This window comes from Metopolophium dirhodum, chromosome 1, assembly GCF_019925205.1.
Source record: "Metopolophium dirhodum isolate CAU chromosome 1, ASM1992520v1, whole genome shotgun sequence".
Classification (NCBI taxonomy): Eukaryota; Metazoa; Arthropoda; class Insecta; order Hemiptera; family Aphididae; genus Metopolophium; species Metopolophium dirhodum.
The window spans coordinates 14,482,549-14,509,327 of NC_083560.1; the positions used below are offsets into that span (position 1 = coordinate 14,482,549).

Genomic DNA, 26,779 nt, shown 5'->3' on the forward strand with positions numbered 1-26,779 from the left:
AGAAAAAAGTCAATTTTTCAAATTTAACAAAAAAAAAATGAAAATGTCTCAAGTGAATCAGTTCAACACATTGCATTAATATCATAGACTATCATAATATACTAAAATACTATTATGTAATTGTTTTGTATTTTGATTAATATGTTTACATATTTGTATGCATTGATAATGATTATTAATTTTTTATCGATTTAAAAAATTTAAGAGGTAACGTGTAACTTTTGAACACTAATAATACATTTTTATATTTATAAAAATAAACGTCATAATCTTTGTTTTACACAAAATAGATATATATTTAATAAAAGTTAAAAATTACAATATATTTAGTCAACATTAAACAAAAAAAAAAAAAATTATATACATAATGAAAGAGTTACGTGAAATATTATCTTTCAAAGACATCAGAACTATATACCTAACACTTTTTGAGTCAATAGTATCGTATGGCATAATCAGATGGGGTGGTGCCTATAACAATGCCCTTCTACCACTGAAAAAATGCCGAAACACTATACCTACTCAGGGTCGTAAATAAAAAAAATTGGAAATATCAAACCGAAAAATTATTTGAAGACTTTAATGTCCTCAATATAGAACTCTTATACCTAAAAACAATCACCGTATATCTGAAAAAACTTAATCAGTTGGATTCTATAAATCATGGGGTCAACACCAGATACGCAGCTAGTAAATTTTCCTTAGATTGGCACTCAAAAACTAGTTGCCGAAAAGTTTACTAATTTTTGGGAACACAAATATTTAACTCGATGCCCAACGATACGATTAATTTACCGCTACCCATTTTCAAAAAAAAAATTACCCACTGGCTCCGATATGAATATGTGTGTAAAACTTAAAATTGTATGTAACATACTAATTAACAATCGTAATATTACTGAAATTATTTATGTGATTTATTTATGAAGAACTCCTTATTTATCTCTTAAAAATGTAATATGTACCTAAAACAATAAGAATTATTTGTAATCCAAGATAACCCTGGGCCTCCATACGAGTTTTTATCAGTGAGGCCCAGTAATCTTTCGATATTAATTTAAATTAAATAAAAAAATGGCTATTGATTGAATTAGTATTTATCAAAGTTGTAATACTTACTATTGTTTGAACTCTTGTTATATTGAACCAATAATACAATTTAAACTCTATTTTTGATTATTTAGCAATAACTATAGTTTAGTTATGCTATAAAAACTTATCTTATAAATATGTAGGTACTTAAAATATTAAAAAAGTGGAAAGTGGGTGTGGGTGTCACTCTGCTGTAAAGTAGATTACAATGGGGTCACTGCATGGATGGTGTTAAATCTAAATTCATTGTATACGAAAAACGATTCTGATTGGAGACGGTCAGTCCAGGATAATATTTTATATTTTTATATTATTTTTGTATTAATGTTATTAATTTGGTAGCTGGTAAGTTAAATTAATATTATTTTTAGGTACCTATATAATAATATACTTTTAAAGTTTCAAGTACAAACGAATAATATTATTAGATTATAGCACAAAACTAAAATCGTTCTTCTTCATAGAAATATCTAATTTCGTCTAAACTTGAACTTCAAATAACTATAAAAAACTGTGTTTATAATATATTCTTTAGGTTTTTTGGTAAAAGCGTGTCCTTGTCCTAAAAGTCTGGAACCTTGTTTTAAAATTTATGTTTTTAGTTATAATAATTAAATATTTTATACATTTTTAACTGCTAAATAATTTGTAAATTTTTAATTTGATAAATTTTGTTGACATTTTGTAGGTATATGTAATTTAAAAATTTTTAAACTGATATTGTTGCCATAAGTGAGGAGCCTTGAGTAGTATACATTTGTATGTTCACGGTCTTTTTTGTTTTCACTGTGGTAATTTCACAACGTTCAAGGGAGGATGTCCAACTGATTGAACACAATGATTTTACCGTGACAAAAATCACTGGGAGATTTCACACTTGTTGTCCACCTATTTGCCCTCATACAAAAATATTTACCGTATATAACTTTACAGGGAAATTTCACAGTTTTTGTCCACGAATTCTGCCCCCACGAATTACAGGGAGTTTGCACACTCGAAATCGGTTATGCCGCTTACTCAAAAATATTTACCGTGTACATAAAAATGTTTTTATTCCCAACAAACCTTATTATAAAACTGAAATTATTATTTAAAGCACAGAACAAAAATTATGTAAGAATAGATTTTTTATTGTTGTAAATTAATTCTTAATATATTTACACAAGTTTTCTTACTTCTATAGTAAATGGTACATATTCTACAATACGATCATGAATTAAACAGTAAGTATTAACATTTATAAATTGTCGGATATTAACAAAATGGTACGTATAGATACTATGTTAATGTGCTATATCTAAACCTATATGAGTCACTTGATAGGAATAACTATCTACAATATTAAGATTGTAATCAATTTAGAATGATAAATACAACTACACAAATCATTAATAGTTAATACGCACCCGTTGTATTAACATTTCTTAATATTGACGGCTGTTAACAAAATTATATGACGTCGTTAATGTGCTTTAAAGCCATAGTAGGTGACTAGGTGAGTCACTTGAATGGAATTGTCTACTGCAGCGGTGCCCTCTAATAACCATAGACCTTATACTAGTACTTAAACTTAGTATAAGGTCTATGCTAATAACTATATAAACAATAAAATAATAACATAATGTCAATACAAAATGTTTTTAATATACGTTTCAAAATGTATACGGTAGATAATACCTATATAGTATACATGCTACATAGGCTATAAGTAAACGTTGTACATTTATAATATTATAAATGGAGTCCATGTGTACAATGAAAAAGTTTTAGCTACGTTAGTGTTAAGTTTTTGTATTCAAACAATTAAAGAAAATAACACTTATATTATATAAATGTGTGATTTCTATAAACTATAAAGTATAAGTTATGATAGGGACTATAATATATTATGCGTCAGTTGTGCCGTTGTGGGACAAGAATTTTTTAACCAGCCTTTAATAACTAATTATTTACATATTATTATAATTATTAATTATCGCTATAATAAATTGTAGTTATAGAAACGTGAACGACCAGTCGTAAGGAGATTGGAAGACAAATTATAATTATACCATATTTTATACTTGATCATTATAATTATAATACATTTCAGATTCTAATTTTTTATTAAAATCATCGAACTGATTGCTCATAAAGTTCACTGATTTAATTATGTCTGACATTTTTGCGTCCAGTTTTGCTATTGGATCATTTACTGTTTTAAGATCAGAGCTTTGGCATGTAAAACACAATAATCTGGATTTTGTGTTTTTTGTCATTTTTTTGAAATTTGCTTCAGTGACCCCAGTGCAATAAAAGTGGAGTTTTGTTGCGCAAACATTGCATTCTAATGTGTCCTCATTATGAGTGAATTTTTCATCACATTTCGAGCAAGACATTTTAAAATACGTTACTTTCGGACGTTGTACTCTGGAGATTAGTTAGGCGATGGAACACTACGTTGCGTATGGACGTTGTACTCTGGAGATTAGATAGGCGATGGAACACGAACTGTACGTCTTACTCGGACAAAGGCCAAAACAGTACAATTATTTATTGCTATTTTATATAAAAACTATGTATTATTTATTAAAATGTAAAACACGTAGGTACAATTATTTTTTTATATAGGTTATTACCTTGGAAAACTAACATAGGGACTTGGTTGTATGAGAACCCAGGGCTGGATCTTAACACCCGGGAAAATGAAAATAATACGCCCATTTCAGGGAGATGACCAGAATTATTATTTTTTTTTTACGAAAAATCGACACACTCACACAGTATTGTGAGGACCGACCATTAATAAAGCCTTTCGCATTAGACTGGACCAATAAATTATTTACCACAAATAATTAAAGATTTTAACTTAAAAATTAAAAAATTTTAATTTTAAACTAATCAAGTAATAGTTTTAGAAGCACTTCTTAACGGTGTATTTAAAACTAAAATATGTGGTAAATATTTCTATGTTTCAGGTTTTTAATAAATAATATTGATAACAATAACAGGTATGAATTATTTGTTAACAAATCTAAAGTAGGTTTCATTGTTTACTATTAACATAAAAAGCTTTATGTAAAAGAACAATATTTAATTTACAAAAATAACAATATTATACATGTTTAATATTTATTATAATCAAAACTTAATATTGTATCTAGGTACGGGAAAAATACAATGAAACAAAAATGTGATTATGTACTGAAAATTGTATTATAATGGTTATAACATGATAAAGAAATTTACTTTATCATGAGTTAACTTATGGATTGAATGTTTATACTAAAATATCTACATTCTACATTTTATACATTTCTAAAATAATAAGAACCTGATTGTCTATTTGACATCTTGAACTTTTCAAATAAATTTGACAAAAAAAAAACAGTTTATAATAAAAAAAAAGTAGGTCGGCGCATTTCGGTGGTGGATGAAGCCAAAAATAAATTAAATTAAAAATTATCTAACGGATAAGAGCATACAATTGATATAATATAATATTCATAATTTTCATAGTATTAATTAATAATTGTCTACATTAAAATATAATAGTTATAAGTAAATAATACATTTGACAAAATTAAAAAATACTAACCTAACGGCTAAGAATATACAATTGATAGTATGATATAATATTCATAATAAAACTGGCGGAGTTTACATTAGACCTTTTAATTACCTTTATATTTAACCGGTATTCTGGCGGAGTTTACAATCGCCCACCTACCTATAGCTACAAAGTACAAACTGGACGCGACTGTTTCCCATTTACAATAATAATTTCTCGGTACCGTCCTATCATATAAAATATATACTATGATTTAAAAAAATTCTACTATAATTTTGTAATTACAATTCTATGAGTATTTTACAAAATAATATTTTTTTTTTCTAATCATATAATAATAAATAAATTGGAATGATTCCCGATTCCCCGAAAGGCCATTCCGGGGGAGTGGTAACTTTATAATTATAACGATTAAATATTATAAGATTTATGAAAAATAAAATAATATGTCATCATGAGTAAAATATTATTGTAAATGGGAAACAGTCGCATCCAGTTTGTACTTTGTAGCTAGAGGTATACAAGATAACGACTCTACCCGAACAATGCCAAGGTTAAATTTCACATTCCTGAGCCAGCTGCTGGCAGCTGCAGTGATCAACAATAAATAACTAAGAATGGACTAAATTCCATGAAAAGAAAAAAACCTATGTATTATTGGTAACATTATATTATATATGTAACTAAATGTGCTGACTACTTAAACTCGTATAATAATATTATATTCAACACGACACACAACGTCCTACAGGCTACAGACACGCCAACCTCTTTGAAACTCAATGCCATATACGAAATGTATTTTATATTTTATATATTGCGGGCCATGTTACAATATACGTCCACCTAAGATCTTTTTTTTCATTCTAATAAGTACCTTGAAAGACGCAATAAATAGGTATATTATTTTCACCCGGATGTAGCCACCCGATTTTTTTTCAAAATTATAGGTATATTGAGTGAATGTTTAGTAAGGATTTTGGAAAATCTCTCCCGACCAAAAACCATGTTTTAGATATTTGGCATTACCCTAGCCTTCCTAAAAATTAAGTCCATATTTGTATATACAAAGAAATATTACTGTAGTAGTGTTGATTTAACTCTTAACAATATCATTGATAGTGTAGTTGTTAATATATACACATTTTGTAATTGAATTAACACCAAAACGAGTAGGTATATTCAACCCATAAGGATACATATTAAATACATAAACAATAAATTTTAAACATCTTAAAAATCGTTCAAATTCATTAAACATAAAAAGTCATTCACTTTTACATTCTATTTGAAAAAAAAACGAGTGACGTTCACGGATCGTTCACTAAATATGAACGTGAACACATGAAAGACGTTCTTTCCAAACACTGGTTACTGTGTAAGCTAAATTTGAATTTAATGATGTAACATCGTTATATACGAAAAATAAGTTTGAGAAAAGACATTCTGTCAGAGTGTTAGCCTATATATTACTAATTGCCTATATTTTATGATATTATTTGTATCAAAATAATATATTTTACTAGGGACATAAGTAATACAGTAGGTTGAAATCATTTTTGCAAATAATTGCATTTGAAAATTTCATTGGCTGTATACAAATACAATGCAATATTATTATATAATACTTTAAAAGTTTTAAGTAACTTTAGTTATAGTATTTTCAAATTTAATAATATTACATTATTGCAACAAAATAGGTTAACTGAAATCATTATTCATTGTTTAAATATTTAATTTCATCCAAATTTAAACTTAAAATATCTATAAAAAACGTGGTTTTACATTTTTATTTTTTTTTAGTTACAGAATGAACTAATCATGAGAAACATTGTTTCCAGTCTTAACCCTTAGTTATACAAATTTAAAATTTTATAAATTTTTAACTAAACAATTATTTCAATATTTTTTCAAGGTTATGGTTTTTTTGACAATAAAAAAACAAAGGTATTGGTTCCAGATAATTTAGGTACCTAAAAGTTATTTTAAATAGCTATCCAGAATGCGGGTTTAATTAATAGTAGGAGAAAATTCATACAATCATATATAGCTTATCTACAAAACAGTAATGCCATTAAATTATGATAAATAAAATTATTTTATTTTTGAACTTTAAAGAACCTATTTAATTTATAAATTCTGGTTAGGTTCTGGTACTTTATTTATTAAAATAAAGTGGTCGGTTCTGTTTATGGTTCTTAATATTTGATTTTTTTTGTCCCTGATTAAAACTATGTCTTTAACTATGCAAATTTTAAATTTTAAAACATTTAAAATTTCCGTTTTTTTTTTTTGTTTTTCTCGTCGGTTTTGAAAACTTCTGTGAATTTCACGTACATGAGACCCAACCCCCACCCATTTTCATTTTTCAACTTTTCCGACGCCATTATTTAGTGCTCAATTCCTGCCGATTCCTGCCACCACTTACTGAATTGAAAAAAGTGCAAAAAATATTTCAGAACTTGCCTTTGAGAACTCCCAACAGCTTTAGCAATAATACGCGTGCTTTACCACTATGCTATGAGTAGTATTACTGAATAGTTCAATATTGATTTTATATTCAAAAATATATTCAAAATCTAAATTTGATAAAAAAAATCAGTATTTAATAAAAAAAATCAATATTAAATCTAGTAGATATCAGTATTTAATGAAAAAATGTATGTTGGATAATAAAATCTATATAGATTTGTTAAAAAGAATTAATTTTAAATTAAGTTGATAAAATATCAGTATTTAAAAAAAAAATTTATAATATAATTGATAAAAAAAATGTAGGTAATTTGTTAAAAAAATCAATATTAAATAATATGTAGTTGATAAAAAACCAGTACATAATAAAAAAATCTATACACATTTAATAATTCTTGAACAAGAATCAATTACAAAGCTATATTTGATAAAATATTAAGTTTTTATCAAAAAAATCTATATTAAATAAAAAAATTTATATTTGATAAAAAAATCTATATTAGATAAAAAATTAATAAGAATTTAAAACTCAGAAATTAAGAATTTAGAATTAAAGAATTCTCAGAATTTAAAACTAGAAAATATTTTTTAAATATTTATAATTATTTCGAAACAAGTAAAAATATTTTGAAAATGTATTATAAAAAAATGATAAAATGGTAATTGGTGAAAATATCAAGTACCTACAGTTGTTCGTTACAAATACAAAATAAGAAAATTGATCTAAGACCTTTTGTTGAATATCGGGAGAATGTCTAACGTCAAAAAATGTTTTAATTCAAACACCTATAACTGTCTAATTTAATTAAATTTTTGACGAAACCCGTCGGAGGGTGTGACCGCGTCGTAAAAAGGCGTGAAGGAGCCGCCCTCGCGACATATGGCTAAAGGTGTAAAAACCCCCGAGGGAATGGTCTTATACTCCCCGTCACACAGTGGTTAGTAATGTCTAATTTAAGGTAAATAAACATTGCATCCATCAAATATATCAAACATATAGATGACTTTATAAAAATAAATTTTTGAAGTAGTTATAAATAAAGTTAGAATTTTAAATATAATTTTAAATGTCTATTATAAATAGCTCAAAAAATTTCAATTGCTCAAACTTATTGAAAACTAATGTCATAATTATATTATTAATATGGTAGAATTGTTTTTTTTCGGTAAAGATCTGTTGATTAGGCATTTAGCTTAAAACAGTTGTAGGTATATAGTACACTACCAATCTAGTATCCTATGAGTAAAGTTATCCAAATATTTGGTATTTATATTGTAATCATTAATAAAAAACGTTAGTATTATTAGGTATGCGTGTAATCAGGAAGTATATCTATCTATTAAATTAAACATAATATTATCCATGACAGCGAAAGGTCAGAAACTAGAAATGTCATCATAGGTATTATGTTCAATAGTCATATTCAAATATCAAATACCTATCAGGTATCAGTGTCATAGGGCTCAGAAATTTTAATTGTTGAAAATGTATGTTTTTGTGAGCTGTTAGATATTTTGCTAAGTAAATTTGAAATAGTTTTCACGACGCTACGAAAATAATATTAAAAGTTTATAGAGCATATTATTTTTAAAGTTTACCATTTCAGATCATATAAATTGATGGTTAATGATAATTTAATAATATAGTTTGATAATTTGGTAATAAAAAAAAAAAACATTATAATGCCTATTTATTTTAAGTTTTCACTAGGCATAATTATTGTATTTTGTTTTTCAAATTACTAGTTGACATTTAATTTCCTTTGTTAGTAAATGTTTAATAAAAATTATAAAACAAAAACGTGTTTTTTAGCAAAGTGTATGTTTTTATAAAATTTGTGAGTAAAAAAAAATATATGCATATTTTTAAAGCATATTATTTTGTACATATTATAAGCACATACCTATTTAGTATAATTAGATACTTTTTTTTTAATAACATTAGGTTCCGAGACACAGGGGTGATTTTACGGGGAGATTTTGGGGTGTTTGACACCCCCCCCCCCCCAAAATGTCAGAATCTGTAAGTACTAATCGGCAATTTTCAGAATTCACAAAATGCAACATATTATGAAATCATTGTAACTTCCATATTATTAACAAGTAAAACTAATACACATTAAGCATTAAGTATTAATATATAGTTTGCTCGTAATAAATATCCTTAATTATTTTCGGCAGTCGGATAATCAAAGATTAGGTACCCAGAAGAGCCTATTATATTATTGTGTCCGTCTAATCAAATTGTTTTCACTAATATTAATGTCTAAAAATAGGAATAGAAAATACCGATGTCGCAATATTAGATATCTTTACCAAAGCTTTATTAATTTTACAAAGTAGGTATGTTGTTTTTTAAATGTTTTTGTGTCGGTCATCACCTTTTAGAATAGTAAAACTGCTTAAATTTTTTTCAAAAGTATCTTTTCTGATAGGAAATTGGTAATAAAGTAAGTAAAAATTCCAAATAGTTTTCAAAACTGCTGTGAAAAACAAAAGAAAAATTAGGGAAAACGGGGATTTTTACGCAAAATCGGTTTTGATAAAATCGATTTTTGTTTTTGGTGTACCTAACTCTAAAACTAATGAACGTAGATAAATGTAGATACATGATATTTTCACTGGTTGGTTAATATTGGCATTTTCTATACATGATAAAATTTTCAAAAAAATATGATTTGTTATGAATGTCAATAAAATTTTATTTGTTGTGTAAAAAAGCTTGAAAATTGAATACAAGGATCCTAATATATTGTTGCAATTATATTTGAAAAATATTAGAAATCCATTTTTTTATACGCATTTAAAGTTAAAATTTTGACAAAATACATAAAAATCCAAAGATGAGCAGATTATTTTCAGTTAGAAATTCATATACATTTTTCTTTTTAAATCTAAGGTAATATAAAATGTAATAAAAGATTTATATAAGTTTGTCTACCTTCATCAAAAAAAAAAAAAAAAATGTCTACAAGAAGATCAAATTAAATTTTTATTAGCGTTTGGAGTATTTTTACATATTTTTACAACATTAGATATTCACTCGTTTCTCATGTAGTGATTTTGTTATTTTGTTGTAATTCATAAACAAATAACTGTAGATACATGAACATTTCACTGAACGTTTAAATTCTCATTTTATAATATACACCATACAATTTTAAAAATATTTAGAATTGTTTTGAGCTGTTTACGGACGATTTAAAAATTAAATTTTTTAAATTAATTTTTCTTTAATTATCAATAACATTTTATTTATTGGCCCAAAAAGCGTGAAAATTTAATACAAGGCTCCTGATATATTGTTACAATAGCGTTCAAAATATAAAAAAAAATTACATCGGTACAAATTTTTTTTTATAAGCACTTTAAGTTTAAATTTTGACAAAATTTATCAAATTTAAAATTTAATATTTATTTTGTAGTTAAAAATGTATAAAATGTTCAAATTTTATAGCTAAGGATTGAAAATTTAAAACAAGGTTCCACGTAAATAGGTTATAAATAAATTACTTTATTCATAAAAATATTATCAAGTATACTTAGTAATAATAACATAGGCTGTTTGACCGTCTTCGCTTAGAATCATTTTTCTTATATAATGATATTATATCATTGAATTCAAATTTAACAACATCCATTACAATGACCCACTTATAACCTACAGCAGAGTGACATCCACTTGTCCACCTTTTTATTATTTATTATCTACAGTCGTGAATCGTTATCGAAACGTTAAGTGTCCGTGTTAGGTTATGACAGTCGAAACAAGACGTCGTAAATCGTGATTTAAGATGGTATGTAATAATACAAGATGGGCACCGTCTTAAATCGTGTTCGTCATTAAGAAGACGTTGTCCAGCAGTTTCAATTTTGTGTTGTAAGCTTAAATATTATAGTGAATTGCCCTACATTGTCAAACTGAAATGTAAGAACATTTTCTGTGTTCTCTAGTTGTTTTTTTACGATATTTTAATTTTTAAGTGTTTTATCGAGTAGGTATGTAAAATATTAATAGTACCTACCTATTTGAAAATGTTCATAATTCACTTAAAAATGAAAATATCGCAAACAACCAACGAAAGAATATAGATAGTTTAGTCATGCGTAGATCTTACATTTAAGTTTCAGAATAGGTCAATTGTCAATTCACTCTAATATTTAAGCCAACAATACAAAATTAGAACTGCCGGACGTAAATTTTGGTACCTTATGCATTAGTGAGACGGATACAACATAGTAGTTTGCGTCTTAATGCTATTACTTGTTATCTGTTATCAGTTATTATTAGTTTACTATGCTGATTCCTGGGACTGTGGGAGTAAACCTAGAGATATAGCATATTAAGGAAATGATAATATTTTGTGAATATTTTAAAGTGCTTGAATAATGAATATTTAACTAATAATATTGCATAAATATTTTCTTCTCATTATAACAAAATAATGTACTACCTACCTACATGATTGCATAAAAATGTTGACTTTATATTTTTATAAAGTTTCTGTAAAATTAATATATGATTAAAATTTTTTGTAAATTTTCAAAAATATGAACTTCTTGGCCAAAGAATATAACTAAAATATTTCCTAATTATTTACACAACTTTTTTAAATATTTTGACAACCAATTATTTTCCTAAAAATATTTTTATGCTGTGTGGGTAGCTGTTAAGTCAACTAAATGCACTTAGGTCGTCTGAGATAGATAATAATATATACTAATACATATTAATATAATATATATAAAATAATATTTATATATATACTAATATAATAATATATATTATCCATCTCAGTGATGTCTTTTGTCTTTCTTAACTCGGGCGATATTACATAATATTATCATCGTTCGGTAGGCGTTAGTTTTTTTACATAATATAATATAATATTCATGTTAACTATCGTTGTATAATATTATATCTAAGGTATTTGTCAACCGTGTTATTCGTTGCCGACAGCAAAACTTCAGCACGGTACGTTTAACAACATTGAACATTACTTTTGTAGTTTGTACTTGGTACTTCGAACCACGGCAGTACCTACTGTGTACTCATTGTTGATAGTATCTACAGCCGTACTTCGAACCGAGATAAACGATAAAGTAACTTTATTTAACAACACTGTTGTCGTTTGTAAGTGTTCCAACATTACATAGATTATTACGGTTTTATTTGGCACTCCATTATTTATTTATTATTATTATTAACAGTGCATAGTGACCATAGAGTTGTGTCGCTACGGACGGAGAGAGCACGATCGGTTCACGATCAGTAGTCAGCAAAATGAGAACAACTGAAAACTGTATTCGGTTGTCAATTAATAACATCCGTGCGTAGAGGCGCCAGGAGGCGAGGACGCGCCGGCCGCTGACACGGCGCGGCATCGACTTTTGTACAATATAACCACCACCGACGCACACTCACCACCACGTAACGGATAGCTCGGCTCTGGTCGCCGAAGCAGTTATTGTACCTACACACTATGCACGACTGTAGCGCTGCGGTACTGCGGTACTGCGACTGCCGTACTGCTCCCGGTTCCGTTGACACCGTGTACTATGTAGTATCATGACAAATTTAATTTGTCATGTGTAGTATCATACCATAATGGTGTGCACTAGTATTGAGTGTTGACCGTCGTTACGGCATTGCGGTACCTCTTGTCTCAGCTGCAAACCAGTCCGCCTTTTTTTTTTTTATGAACTTCAATTTATTCTCGCTATACTGCAAACCATTAATGTTCCCATATCGTACTACCACCTGTGCTATTATTTTCAATCTCTATATAACTCATATTTTTCTTTTACAGGTACCTATAATATAATTAGCTGTGGATTTGACAACTATCAATTGTTAACAATTCAAAACCAACCACAGGGTCAGCATTTATATTATGGTAAATAAAGGTTCACTATTGAGATACTGAAATTACATAATTTAACAATTACTTTTATAATCAGATTAGGTATAATACTTTTTCTAGTTTGATTACTTTTTAATCTGGCTATGAGATAGGTATTGCTTTCATTGTTAATAAATCTGGTTCTTTATTAGATACTATGTCTGATCTGATAAAAAGACATTTAGTACCTGTCAATTATTAAGGTAGGATATTTGGGCCCCCGGGAGTTATATGATGTTATTTACCCATAGGACGTTCAGTTGTTGGTTGTTATTGGTTGTTTTGTTGGTTCGACCTTCGACCATAACCTATTGTAGCATTAAACATGTTCCCGTAAAAATATTGGAGGACGTCGTGCTAAGCGAATCATAATGTATTCTGTTGGATAAGATTTGTATGTATCTTTAACATTATATGTACAATCAAAATACACCAAAATGTCCTCCAATTCTTCAAAAGTCTTTAATGAATTGAATTGTATTGACATCTCTATACAAATTTCAAATACTGACATATATGTAGGTATATACAACAAAAATATTATTTAAAAAAGTTATATTTACTTCTTTTTACAATATTGGTGTTTAGTTTTTCTTGAGTATAAAAATCTTCTTTCATCAAATTTGCATATCGACTCCACATAATATGACCAGTATTTGTTTCACTTGTTTGCCTTACCACCTAAAAGTTACAATTAAAAACATAAATATGCATACATCTATGTATTATTTAATAAATGTTCAACTATTATCATTGATTAATGATTATATAGCCATATAATATATAATAAAATGACTATAGTATATACTAATTAGTTTTTAAATTTGTTTATACTATATATTATAACATAATTATTAATAATATTTCAAAATCTGTCTAGCGTATTTGAAAAATGTTTATAAAGGTGACAAGTTCTTTCATTCATAAACATTTTTTTCTAATAAATTAATTCATTTAATACTCAATTGTCAATAGTTAATTGCTAAAAATAATCAATTATCATAGTATCTAACCTAGGAATCAACTGTCATTCCATCTATATTTTCATTTGTGGATTCTATTTCTATGCCATCAGCTTCTGAAATTAATATTTGTGTTGCAGTTTCAAGTTACCTTGATTTAAAAAAAACTGGCGACTTTAGAGGTAGATCCTAGCTATCCTAGCTATACAGTAGTTTGGTTCTACTTCCAAATGTTCAAATATTGTATGTACTTATGGAATTCACTACCTATTTCAATATACATTTGTTTAATGTTAATAAATGATGTTCGCATTTGGAAGACTTTTTTGATACTTTTAACGATAGGAATTACTTCTGACACAGTTACACTATAGCAGTCCTAATTGCAAAAGTTGCATCATTAAATATTTTTAAAACCAGTTATAAATTTTCCATGGAAAATCCCACTGAGAAGTATTTAGTTCTAATGGTAGTTTATTGTAGAAATTGAGTACAAAATCGCACATTTTTGTTCCAATAATCTAGCATGTTGTCATAGGACAAGTAGCAAGTCGTACCTCAAAAAAGTAATTTGTTCAGGAGACACAAAAACGTGTTTATAAAATCAAGTTTAGCTGATAAACGTTCTATTTATTTTTTCTTATCAAAATAATAATAATCATTGATTGTAATATTACGGCATTTTAATATCAATTTGTAGTTCGAATGTTTTCCATGAGATACAAAGTACCTATTTCAATTATTTTTTTGATATATGACTTATTCTTAGTGTAAAATTCTATAAAAAATAATAAAAAATACAGTTCATAATATTATCAGACATACTTAGTGTATTTCCATCTTTATTGATTTTAAAACTTTTCAGCCTTTTCAGTACCTGATTGGTAAAACTACATGATTTTGTTATTTAAGATTTTTATTTATAAAAACAAGTAAAAATGAATAAATACATATCAAAATTGTTCAAACATAAATATGTTTTCAGTATCTACTTATTAAAACTACATTCCTTTTATTATTTAACATAAATATTTTTTTAGTATTTATTTGCTAAAATCACATTTATTATATTATTTAACATTTTAATTTATGATAACAAGTAACAATTAATAAAATATTTATAAAAATTGTTTAGTACCTACTTGGTAGTTCTACATTTTATAATAATATTATAAAATATATATTATTTAAAAATATGAAGTCAAATAAATAATAACAAACAAAACACAACACAACATTTTTAAAGTGGTTATGTACAAAAAACAAAATCTATTTCAAATTTAAGCTAATTGCTTTTTTAATACTTAATTTTTTTATAAAACTCATGGCAGTCTTTTGGGAGAACAGATTTTAGTTGTTGCAAATGTTCCCACTTGGTTTTCTGATTTTTTAAGTCAGATGTATGAAGTGGCCCTTATATTGTAAAAAATGAAGATTTACTTGTTTTTTTTCTTTGTTTTTGACATTTTATTCATAATCGGATCTGCATGATCAATATGTATTATTTTAAAATATTTAAAGGTTCTAAGCTATTTTGTTAAGACTACTTTTGAAGGCTCTGATTTGTGCGTAATACAGACATTGCAACTATTTGCAATAAATTTGATATCCATATCGATTTTGGCCTACAAAATTATGATATTGCTAAGCTCTGCATTTAAACAAAACCAAGATGTTCGCTACGGAGTTTGGTTAAAAAGAATTTGGTAAATTTAGTTAAACTTTTCCTTTTACATTTAATTCTAATTTACGATTTTAAAAGGTTTTATGTCGTCTGTTACAACATTCAGCCAACTACCTACAACATAAGTGATAATTTTTTTTAAGTAAGGTTTCATGGTTTCAGTTTTAATTTGACAAAAACCAATTACTAAATGTTTTTTAACCCAATTTACTACATCTGAATTTTCATGTTTTTGTACATTATCATTAGTTTTGAACACTAAACAGGACAAACTGTCTGCAACCAGGTTAAGAAAAAATCCACCATTGTACTTTTACTATCGGCAATGTCATTTAATTTCTTTATTACAAATTTGTTTCTTTATTGAGTCATGAACATTTCCATTTTATTTAAGAATGAAGGAAACTATTACATCAAGTTATAATACATTTCTGCTCGTTAATTTTGTTATTTTAAAAGTTTACATTTTATGGTACAATAATTATGAATAACATATTTACATATTTACATATTAACATATTTGGAAAAAATAACGTATGATATCTTTTGTTTCTGAATTATGAATTAAAGCTTTTTACATTAACTACATTTAAAACATTTATTTATAATTCAACATTTTGGAATATTTATTTGATTATATAAATACATAAACCATTAGTTGTGTATACTTCTAATAGCTACTTGTTCTTTGCTACCACATTTGTTTAATATTATGTATGACAACTGTGAGTTTGCCATTGAAAAATCATGGACAAGTTCGAAATAATTATATATTGTACTATTCAACAAATGCATATGTATGAGCCTCTGCTGCGATCTAACCATCCGAAAGCTCATAATTATATAATTGAATGAATATGCTGAATTACAACCAATAATATCAAACACAAATAATGTACATGTTATTTACTTTGCATATTATGTAAAAATAAATCTGGTTGTTCTTAATACACAATATGCATACATTTAATATGTCTACAAAAAATGGAATTCAAGAATACACGGTGTATGGGCTATATAATGTTAATAGGCTTATAAACAAATGTGTTAGTAATATGTTGGTATCAATATGTTACTACATGACACTGCTAAAAAATATATTGATACAATTCAAACAGAGTTCATCAATTGTAAACCGTGGATAATTTTACAAATACTCTCTTTTTTTAAAACATTATAATATCAAACGTGATTTATTTATTCATGAAATAATATGGTTCAAAAGAGTTAAATATTAAACATTAAATAAACACATAATGAGCATAAATATAGTTTTTCTTATCCTTCTTTCTTTATAAGTCAATATTAGACTTGATTTGGTTTTATCAACCTATAACAAAATATAATGAGTTTTTACAATCTAATTTAATATATAATCATCATGTATTTCTTGTCAAAATGAAGTTATCCGCTTTTCGTAATTTTACAATTTTCTTTTATTCATGACTCATTAGCTAACTTTTTGTATTTTTTTAATCTCACTAATTTTTATGTTATTTTGAAAGTTTTTAACATGACAAATTTTCTTTTTAAGCTAATTACTAGCATTTATTTTAGTTTCTGTTAAAAAAGATAAGGAATTTGAACGGTTCTTTTTTATTTACACATAATACTGTATTTGTAGCATATAGTAGATAATATATTTATTTGTTGCAGTAATAATTGATCATCGTAACTATTGTATTTTTATTTATTTATTTTGATCCATTTGATGGTGTCTGAACGATTGGATACCAACATTTTCTTTATATTTCTGTAGTTGTTGTTATTGTGTTACTGTCACTTACAATTTGTTGGAACCTTAATTCCCCTTGAATTGCAACTGCGACCATTGGTATATGCCGAAGGATCTGGCCAATTACTACAGTCTAGTACAAAATTACTGGTCTCACCATCTGTTTGGCCGTTGCTGCTCGTCTTATTATTTTTATTGGTTTTTTCTAGGATTTACCACCAGAAACATTTTTTTTTTTATGAAATTCGTGTGTTATGGGTTAATTCACTTTTCTGGTTAGGGTTAAAAGTATTTATTCGGGTTGATAATGGTTAGTTCGGGTATTTAAAAGAAACCGATGTTGTATATCAATTAACATGAGATTTTAAATGCAAATTTTATATAGTAATATGATTTTATTTTAAAGTAAACATAATAACAAAAAAATTAAAAATTAAAACCATTTTAAATATTAAAATATTAAATAAATACTTATTACTTATTACTTAGTACTTAATCAGTCTTTTTTCTATTTAAGAAAGTTCTTGCTTATTACATATTTTAACTAAACATAATTTTGTTATATTTATTTTTGATGAAGAAGATTAAATACACAATATTTTCATTTACTATTGTCTATTATTGAATATTGTGAAATAAAATAAAACAATGATCTAGCATCTAGGTATTTTTTAATTTTTAATTAAATATTTTGTTAGTTGTTACAAAAAGTAAATGCTTAACAGTGAACACTTTGAAGTTTGAAGTTCTAACAATAAAAATAATAAAATATATACATTGATGATAAACTAAATTAATACATTTTAAAAAAGGAAAACATTAAAAATTAAAATAAAGTATTATTTAATTGTATAAATATGTTATTTCATCGTGTAATCATTATTGTAACTCTGATGAAATGAACTTCAACCCAGAGAAACGATGTTCAACAGACACCTATATAGTATATAAATATAGTTATTTTAATTTTAGTTCTAATAATTAAGTACCATAACATGGGGAGGATAGAAATAAATGCAAATGTAATAACTAAAAGTTTTTACTTTGATATCCATCTTGTATTATCAATATATTAAATATTTCCTTCATATTATGAATTGTCAACCAGTAGCTACACAATTAAAAATTACATCAAATCAAAACCAAAATCATTATATTTTCCATTTATGGCGCATAAACACTAAAAAGTTACACGGGTATCATGATTTTTTTTACTTTTTAGTTTTAAATCAAATAATATTGACAGTTTAATTTTGAGTTTTACATCATTTTGTGAAAAAAACCTAAAAAACAATAAAAATTAATTGAAATTTGAATTTCCTATATACATTTTAAAGTTTTTCTATTTTATTTTACTGAAGAACTGTGATATATAATATAAATCAATAGTAATTTAATATGTAAATAAAATTATAATTTAATATTTATACTATTGTTCTAATTATTAATTATTAATTATAATTAATATTTAATATAAATAAATTAAAATTGAATAATATTAATAATATAAGTTAAAAAAAAATCTAAAATTATTAATAATCTAAAAATATTCAGTACTTACTTGAGTAACAGGAACACTCAGGATTACTAGTGTTAATTTAAATAGCTCTGGTTTAATCAACTTCAAATCCTGTCAATACTGTTTAATACTTGAGCAATAATGTGAAAATTTAATATTATTATAGATTTGTAACAACAAACAAATTGGTATTACTTCAATACTTTTATTTTGTTCATGTATAGAAATAAATGTTTTAGTTTTTATAAAATCTTCCAAATTATCATCTTCAACATTTAACAAATTATGATTTTCCTCAAATGAGTTGCAGATACAATAATTTCATCATTTGAAATTGGCATTGCATTTTTATCTAACCATAAAATCATCTTCCACACATCAACTAAAATATTAATTGGAGTCATCACCTAGGAGACATTGAAATCTTGTGTCTAAATAGATATCTTAAACAGTTAAAATATTCAAATTCACAATAATGAGCATGTAACATTATAATATTTAATAATTATATAAAATAATGTAGGTAGACAGACATGAAAATAACATCTGTCAATTCAATATAATTTAAAATTAGTTATTATATTTATTATTTTTACTACAATGGCAGTAAAAACTTTAAAAAAATGTAACATAATATGAATGTTTTATTTTTAGTTTGTATTTGAAAAAAATAGTAGTTTCAAACTAACCAGCTAAAAAATAGGATTACCCAACAACAATTTTTCTATTCTTTCCATTGAAGTAGATAGAATCTTTAAAAAGCCTATACCTACTTTCTCAGTATCTCTATAACACTTTTCGTAAAAATATCCAAAGTAAGTTCTCCTTTTTGAAGTTGAACTGTCGCTTGCTTTGCAGGTAATAAAGCTTTTACCAGTCAAAATTATCAATATTTGAATATTTGAATTACCTTTATATTAAAAATGTTATAGGAACTTTTTGAAACAAACTAGGAAAAACATTTTAATAATAAGGTTAAACAATAAAATAATAGATCATGAAACATACTAACATTTCTGTTTTCTGCCATTGATCATCAGTTATGTTCAATTCTTTAAATGCATCTTTAAATACATCATTTAACTCTAAGAGATGATTTGACATGTCACAAGGACTACATTATCGAGTCTCGACTCAATGATCTCTTTTTTAGCTTTTGGATGAAGACTTTCTTAGTTTTTTCACTATCAATACGTCATGGTATAGATTTCAGTACACAAATGTCTAACAATATAATTAGGCAAAGTTAAAGATTTAGCTTACATTTGTTGCACAATGCTTCATGAACAACCAAATTTAAAGTTTTCAGAAACAAATTATTCTAATTATTGATCAACGTAACAATTGTACCTTAATTTATTTGGTTTGATCGTCATCAGCCTGTTTTTGAATGAATGGATACAAACTTTTTTATTACATATATTCGAGCCAGATTCACCAAACAAACACTTAAGGCCCCTATATTTTATTTCGAGCATCATAATTTTTGTCCTGTTACGAATTAATTCATACATGACTCGTCATATTTTTTAAAATGTAATTAGTACTGTATAAAAAAATATGTGTCATAAGCTTTTGCATTATGTGCTATGTACGTTGTTCCTTTCATTTTTTTGCTCAGTGCCCATTTACAACATTTATCATTAGCCGAAACAGCGTTGTCTGTAGAAAATACATATTTGTTGCCTTCAAAATCGTGAGCAATAACCATATTTGGTATGTGTATTCTCTTCATATGGCGAAGAAACAAATTCCACTAAACCGTAAAAATGTATATTTTACTTATATAAGGAAAAATTCATAATAGTAGTTCATTAAAATCAATTTTAAAAAATCATTGTTTAAAAATTGTACGTAACAATAAGTGATGTAAATTTCATACTTTACGTGACACATATTGGTTGGTTTCCACTTCAAAACCATTTATATTATGAGACCTAATTATTGACATGGACAATTATTGAGAATAAGTAACAAATCCAAATCCTCTAGACCTACATTTTTAGATATTAAAATGATTAATAGGTAGCTAAATTATTAAACTTAACAAGAAAAAAGATGGTCATCTTTTGGTTATAGAGTCTCTGACGACATAAGTATCTACAATTTCACCTCATTGCTCAAACCTTTTTCGAAGTGAATCATTTGTAACTGTGTAGTCTAAATCACCAATGAGCATTTACCATATTTGGTATTTGTATTCTCTTCATATGGCGAAGAAACAAATTCCACTAAACCGTAAAAATGTATAATTTACTTATATATTCATATTTTTAATTTGATGATTGAAATAAGTATTTTATTATTTATATTTTTACCTGGATGATGAGAATTGAATGTAGTAGCAGCCGGTGGATTAATACTTTTTTTGTTGAATCTCTTAGTTTAGTTTTCAGGAAGTCATCGTTAATCCTGTTAAAGAATTAATATTTTAAAATGATCAAAATTGAAAAGCATTGTATCTGGGGAATTTTGAAAAAATTTAAATTGTATTTAAATCTTTGCATTAGTTTTTACTTCTTAATTAATGAATACAATTTTCAAAACTAGTCTTTTGTTGATCATATTTTGATACAACGAGGGCTTAAACGCTTTATTTAATACCATTTAACTTTAATAATTTAATAATTAGGACTCGTGACTTGTAGCTCTAATAAAAGCCATTAGGAACGCAATAATATTCACTTAAATCATTCATATAAGCACCTAAATATGCACTTAAAATTCTATAATAAGCAGAAAGTTGTTGGTTTAATTTTTATTATTTTTTATTGTTATAAAACTAACATTTTATAACATTATTACTTTCACAAAAATCAGGAACGACTGAAAATATAAATAGGTGTGATTGAGTAATCTTCTTGAATACTATGAAACTATCTATCACTTGGGGGCTTCCTTACAGACAGAATTACGAAAATGGCTGTATTCATTTTTATTGAAGAAACTATATATTTTTACAAATACTACCATTATGGCATTTAGAGTTGCATACAATTCCAGTAGCTTTACATTTGCATCTCCTTGTTTCACATTTTTGACCACGAGTACAGTTGTCATATCCTTGGCCTCCTTGATTTGAAAACAATCTTGCTACTTAGTGATAACTGAATATCGGGTACTTCATCAACACTTACAAACTTCTCCTTGCACATCTCCAATGTTTCCTTCACAAAACCATCTTTCAGAGATAGATTTAATTTTATTTGCTTGCATTTCTAAATTATGTACAGATTAGTTTATTTTTCTGTAAATAGAAAGTTTTTTAGAGTTTAAAGCATTCCCAAAATTGTAATTTTCTTCATTATCTACTGTAATCACTTCATTGTCACTGTTTTTTTTATTAATTTTCTTCATCTTCAAGGCTTTTTCTAAATCTCCTTCCGTTTTTAATTTTGCTACTACATGTATTGGGAGTATACAATTATTTAATCCAATTTTAGTCCTAGAGCCAAACATAGTTTCATACGGTGAAGATTTAATGCCGTGATGATAAGTTTGATTTTTCATAACCAATTTTTGGTCTTATTGTCTTGCAACCACGTTCCTAACATATTCTCGATATCTTGGTTGGCACGTTCTACAGAACCTTGACTTTGCGAATGACGAGGCTTACCACGTACTATTTTCAAGTCTTTCCACATGCTACATAATTCTTCTACTACCTTGTTTGCAAATTCCCTACCGTTATCACTTTGCAATATAACTGGAGCACCAAAAGTTGTAAATATATCCAGTAAAACATAAGCAATTTCTTCTGCGCGTTTATGAGTAAAAGGACGTAAGTTTACAAATTTAGTTAAAGGGTCTTGGTAGACTAAAATAAACTTATAATTACCATCAGGCTGTGCCTGCATGTCAATTATGTCTATTTGACTACTAAGCCCTTTTTGATTGTACTTCCATTTTTTTGACATGACTCGCACAAGTTCAGGTATAACACGATTGCCTCCCTTGTTATATTTTTATATTTATTACTTAACTCGTGTCCATTCTACTACAACCTCCGTGCCCGATTGATAAATGAGTTTCATGGAGGATATTAAAACGATCTTCGTTATGCACGTAATATTTAATTTGGTTACCTTCATGTATTGGGGCAACAAGTCTTTCCACATTACAGACTTTCATTGTATCATACTTCTTTGTCAATGTATAAACATTTGGAATTTACGTTTTTTTTTAAATTTTAATTCTTTTAAATGTAATATAAGTTCATTATATTTACGTTTTCTTAAATATGTACTGTAAGGTTTTTAAACTCTAAAATATTATTTAAACGATTAATAAATGTATTTTTCATTTAAAAAAACACGCATAAAATATTTTACACAATTTTATTACAACACGTAAATGACAGTATGTGTAGGTACTGTCGGCTATAACAAATATGACTTCATAGCATTCTAAGATAATAATAATTGCGATATAAATATTGTTCGTTATAATTACATTTAAATTAAATGAACACTATATTATTATCAAGAAAGTTTATATAATAACTAGTTAGTCTGCATACAATATCAAATTATTGAGAATGGTTAAAGTGTTAAGGTAGATTTTAAGTAGATTATGGTCTACCTAGTGATTTTATAAAATTTTTTTTTTCGAACGACTAGGTCGTAAATTCATCATTCTAGATTAAAAAAAAACAAAAACAAATTGGAAATGAAAATAAATAACTTTTACCTATAATACCTAGCTTAATCGACACGCCACGCGATATTAATCTTCCAATTCACTCAAATATTTAAACTAACAGAGCTAAGCGTGATTTACTGAGCAATTTGCTAAGTTATGCGTTTGTAAGACAGATAGAACGCATGCGGGTGTAGCGCCCTCTTAAACTGTGGCTTTATCATTCGTCGATCGACAGGGGTTAGTTTTTTCAGTTTCTTTGTCATCCGTGTTTTTTGCTGCCGCCAGCTAAACATCTGCCGACGTGGTACATACCGTAGAGACATCGCAGTATCGTACGAACAATATAATTTTTGTACTTTGCCAGTCTAGCCGAGAATCGAGATAAATATGAAATGATAATGTTTTAGTGCACCCAATCCCCAATGTAAATTATTTATTTATCTACCTAGGGTACATATGTCTTTTGTTAAATTATTATTATTATTATCATGTGGTGGGCCATCACATAGTTTCTCCCCGTAGGTAGTTGGTAAGTAATGTACGGACGGTTGGTCACATTGGTTTGATGATGGGAGTCAGACATCACATCGCGATGTATGCGTTCGCCGTTCGTTCTCATTAGTATTTCGCTGTAGCATACGCAAGGCGCACTTCGGTTAGGTACACAGTTTTTTTTAACTGGCTGTTTCTCATTTTTTTCGTCTATGCCATCGCGCATAACCACGTGGCTAATCGTTCGCCGACTAACACCTCTCTTTGCGCCATTAACTTTCTTTTAAGTTTTAACTATATTTTGCAATGACTAAAAAACAAAAGAATTATTGTCTCGTAGTTCGTACATAATAAAACCGTGTCGTAAGTTTATTTTATCCGGTAACGCAAAACATGTTGGTTGAGTCGTCGTTGTGTTAACACGATGACGCGATTCCTCCACAATCATCTCGATACGAATATTATCATTGCGTAATGTTGTCGTGTCACTCGGTTCGTGATGACGCGGTAGGTTCGCTTCGCGGTGTCAACAGAATGAGAACCACTGACAATTGGACCTTGTGAACGTGTGAACGAGTAACGACACGACACAATAACAACCGCAGCCGTCTCCCCACCACGCATTATCTGGCTCGAAACGCCGATTGACGACGTACAATAATAATTGATGTGCACTGCGTAGCGTCGTACGGCATTGGTGCACTGCGGACCGGTCGGCCATTTGTTTCTAAACTTCATTCCTTCCTCGTCGGTACTGCTCTACTCATGACGTGTGCGCACTGTGTTCGTCTCAGCGCCTCCAAACACCGACGACGATCGTTTGCCGTTTGGTACGCCATCGGCCGGCATAAAACTAACGGGTAATAATATTTGGATTAATACAACGCGTTATAATATAATATTATTCTTCTATTTACCGTTCTCGTCGTCCGTCGACGACTATGTCGATTTATCGTATTGGTAGACATTTGCTTGCTTGCATTTTGTTTATTTTATGCATTTTTTATGCTAGGTTTGGTCTCATTTCAATGGCGAGAAATTGTTCATTAGGTAGTGGCAAGTGCAGTACTTCAGTCTCACCATTAAAGCCGGAGCGGTGAACACTGACCACATCCAGGTAAGGACAAGGCTGTTCGTCGTGCAGAGTATCCGGAACTGTTACTGGTTGCTGGTTATTTTTACTCCGGCTGCAAACTCGTGAAACCCGTGTATGACTTCAGAACCCTGAGTATGTATAAAACAATACATCGAACCGTGGACGTTTCGGGCCCGTTAATTTTTAAGATGGGATGTTTAGTCACATGGTATTTTAAATTGCTATTTTTTTTTAATTTGATTCTTTTTATAAAACACAAAACGTCAGTATAACATAAGTAAGTATAATATTGTAAGACATAACGTTCATGGATTGGTTTTTTTGATGGGTACGATACGTATGTTTATTCAATACATCATAATATTTTGCATATTGTTTGAACGCTTTAAACAGCGGTCCGTGGCATTATTGGTAATGCAAACCGTTAATGTTTCCATATTATACTGCCTCTGTGTTATTATTTGCAATGTACCAATCATGCTTACACTTTACTTTTTTTAGGTATGAAATCCTTAGCTGTGGTGAGAGCATTAAATTTGAGACATTTCAATGGTTAACACTTCAAAATAAACCATGTGGTCAGCATTTATATTTTGGTTTCACTATCAAGGTAGGTACCTAAAATTACATAATTTATTAATGTCTTATATAAGTTCTAGTCAAATTGTTATACCTATTGTAGTGTGATAATATATTTATCAGGCTATTTGATATTGCTTGGATTGTTAAAACAACTGGTTTCATATTTATATATTAACACGTTAATACAATTTCTATTATGACAAGATGTTCCGGAATATATTTTTACAATTTTAATTTTTCTCTGTGTGGATCTTGGATTTTTGATATGTTAACCTATGTGTTTTAAATAAGATACAATATCCAATATGCATACCCAGCGATGGAAATGCATTTTTTTTTAGGTTTAGAGCTTATAGTATGTAGATTGTGTTGTCAACATTTATGAACTTCATTAACTGAAATGTATTTCGGAATTATTGTAGTAGAAGTGTGCATTTAGCTTAGTAGAAAATTACAGGTTTCCTTTGAGCGAATACAGTATAATGAGTAACGCTAAATTTTGAAAAATGTATTTGTTATAAATTAATAATATAATTAACTGTAAAAAAGTGTTATCAATATTCATAATCGGTTAGATATGGATCATTTGTATTGTTCTCTTAAAATGATCTGTAGAATATTTAATTGTCCGTACCAGTTTTTCGTATAAAAATGAATAAACAATTAGTATATCATCTGGTTTGTGTTGTGTTAAGCAAGCACTTCTACTATGATGTGTCTCAAGAAATAACACATCTCTTAACCATATACTCTCATAAAGAGTATTCATTTCTTTAGGTGTGTGACATACTTCCGCTATGCACATAGCAAGTATATCAGACAAACATTTATATACAGCTCACATAAGAGGTATATTGTTTTGAAAGATTAAATTATATTAAATTATTATTTATTTAATTAAACAATTATTTCTTATTACAAGTATTAATTAATATACGATTTAATATAATATTATAATACTAGCCATTTTTTTAAAATGGTGTACATACTCTCGGAGAACAACTAATGCGCAGAGTGTTTCGAAGGCGGTGATCAGTTATTCTTGAACAAT

The 26,779-nt window shown here is 27.5% G+C and overlaps 1 pseudogene; it reads right to left on the reverse strand.

Annotated features, from left to right (window-relative positions):
• Positions 1-18,938: 18,938 nt before the first annotated feature.
• Positions 18,939-20,021, reverse strand: LOC132932791 (uncharacterized; annotated as a pseudogene).
• Positions 20,022-26,779: the final 6,758 nt, after the last annotated feature.